The sequence below is a fragment of the Corticium candelabrum genome, chromosome 12, assembly GCF_963422355.1.
Source record: "Corticium candelabrum chromosome 12, ooCorCand1.1, whole genome shotgun sequence".
Taxonomy (NCBI): domain Eukaryota; kingdom Metazoa; phylum Porifera; class Homoscleromorpha; order Homosclerophorida; family Plakinidae; genus Corticium; species Corticium candelabrum.
In genome coordinates this window covers 1,392,501-1,395,000 of record NC_085096.1, presented here as the reverse complement: position 1 = coordinate 1,395,000, position 2,500 = coordinate 1,392,501, and the positions used below count along the sequence as shown (strand labels likewise).

General features: G+C 45.1%; 1 protein-coding gene across 2 annotated transcripts in view; it reads right to left on the bottom strand.

Annotated features, from left to right (window-relative positions):
- LOC134187789 (tyrosine-protein kinase HTK16-like) overlaps positions 1–2,500 on the bottom strand; it is a 17,465-nt gene that overhangs the window by 8,364 nt on the left and 6,601 nt on the right. The gene's annotated exons all lie outside the window — the stretch shown is intronic.

Below are 2,500 nucleotides of genomic sequence, written 5' to 3'. Positions count from 1 at the left end.
AATGGACACAAGCTACATTGCCCATTCGACATGGTGGGTTTGGCATGTCATCTGCAGAATCCCTGTCTAGCATTGCGTTTGTTTCCTCATGGGCGCACAGCCTTGTACAACTTCCTAAATCCTTCGAAGATATTCAAGATTCGGTTGATCTAGTCATGGAGAATAGACAAGATGCAACCCCAGGATCAATAGGATTTGAGCTGAAGCAATCATTACCACACAGCAAGTCCTTGGAAGACCTCCTTAGCAATACAACAGGCCTTCAAAAGAAACTGTTGCAGAACCACTTTAACACCATCACATCCGAACTACTAGGAAATACAAAATTCACTTCGACAGGCTGCTAGACTCAGATCGTTGCAGGGCAAAGCTGCTGGATCTTGGCTTGAAGCTGTCCCAACCTCTCCCAAGTTTGCACTAAAACCCGCTAACTTCCGACTAGCAACTCGGTTGAGATTGGGCTGCAGCATGCCAATGTCTTCAGCAATTGAAAGATGCGAGTGTAGCAAGATCAATGACAGAGAAGGCTATCACCTTCCAACCTGTAAAACTGGAGGCGAACCCATCTGGTCCCATGAATCAGTAGCAAATGTGTGGTGTGATAGTTTACGAGACCTAAACATAACACACAGAAGAGAACCCAGAAACCTTTACGAAGGAAGCAATTCTCGTCCTGATATCATAGCATTTGATGCCCAATCTGGATATGATATCGAGCTGGACATATCTCTTGCCCACCCGTGGAATGAGGACATCATCTTACTAGCCTCTAAGGTGGATGGAGCCGCTGCTGCCAAAAGAGAGTCACAGAAGACGGAAAAATACAGCAAAGAGATTGATGCTATGGGAAATGCATCCAATTGCATCCCTCTGGTTTTTTAGCATTACAGCCATTGGGAATGGAAAGCCCACCAATTTCTACATCATCTGTCCCTATTATCTGTAGATGAAGATGGACACCCAAACAGTGGCGAGTTCAAGACATACTGGAGATGTTGCCTGTCTGTTAGCCTCCAGAGATGCAATGCACAAGTGCTCTCAAGAAAACTATGTAGACTTTCTTTTAGCAAGAACAGTTGTACTGCTTATAGTGTACAGTTAATTAATCGTCATACGTAGTAAGCGGCCGTAAGGGTCGCTGGACATTGTTGTAGCATGTTTTTCTTTTCCTTGCTGGAACCATTTAGAATGTAATAGTGTTGAAATTTTAAATATATGTATTGACAGACAGACAGACAGACAGACAGACAGACAGACAGACAGACAGACAGACAGACAGACAGACAGACAGACAGACAGACAGACAGACCAACAAACAGAAACAGAAACAGACAGACAGACAGACCGACAAACACTCACACACACACACACACACACACACACACACACACACACACACGTGCGCACGCACACACAAACAGACAGACACACATACAGACAGACAAACAGACGGAAGGACGGACAGACAGACAGACAGACAAACAAACACAGACAGACAGACAGACAGACAGACAGACACACACACACACACACACAGTGTGCGAAATAACGGCCGGACATCGGACATTTACCAACCAAAGGAAACATTTGTCCGACCATTCGTGATTTCGCCAGACATTTTGTCCGGTGGCGTAGCGCTAGCGTCAGGTGTGGAATTCCATATGAGCAACCCACATCCTTGCACGAAACAAATGCAAACAGCCACGCGTCGTCGTGTACACTGTACAGTACTGCATGCTGTACGTGTATTTTGTCAAATCCCGGATGTAGCAGCGCACGTACACACGCTGGGGCTCCGATGGTTGCTTGCACAACAACAAAATTGCAGCGGACAGCCACGGGCCGTAGAGATATGTGTACAGTACACGGTGAACGCGGCAGGATAGGAAACTCAGGCCGTGTTTCCACTAGCTGCAACTTAAACTAGTTTAGCTTAAATGGGTTTAAGAACTAAACCAGTGCAAGAAAGCGCTGTTTCCAACAAGAACTTGTACATCCAGGATGTGCAAAACAAACCATCTAGGAACGCCTTATTTTGAAGTATTGGGCTGCTTTGTCGCCGAGTCAGAGCAACTGTTGGTTTTCACTGATTCAGCATCTGCTAGTAGGAATTTGCATGACGATGACCAAAGACACCGTCTTGTCTCTCTCCGTAGCTACTGATTTCTCTCCCCTTGTTAACGACCCTTACATCTTTTAAGTCAATCCTATGCCAGCAAAATAGTCAATATCATCAAAACAACATTGTCAGAAGCCATCTAAACAAGCGCGCTACTGTCACGTGACAGTTAAACCTAAATCACTTTGCTAAACCTACTTCGAAGTAGGTCTAAGAAATAGGTTTAGGTTTAACATATAACTGGTTTAGTGCAGGTGGAAACAGGTCAATTCTTAAACCAGTTTAGCTTAAACCGCTTGTTAAACCGGTTTAGGCAGTAGTGGAAACGCGCCCTCAGAGATACTTGTGTGCAATGCTTTCTGTAGGGGCTATAAGAACCTG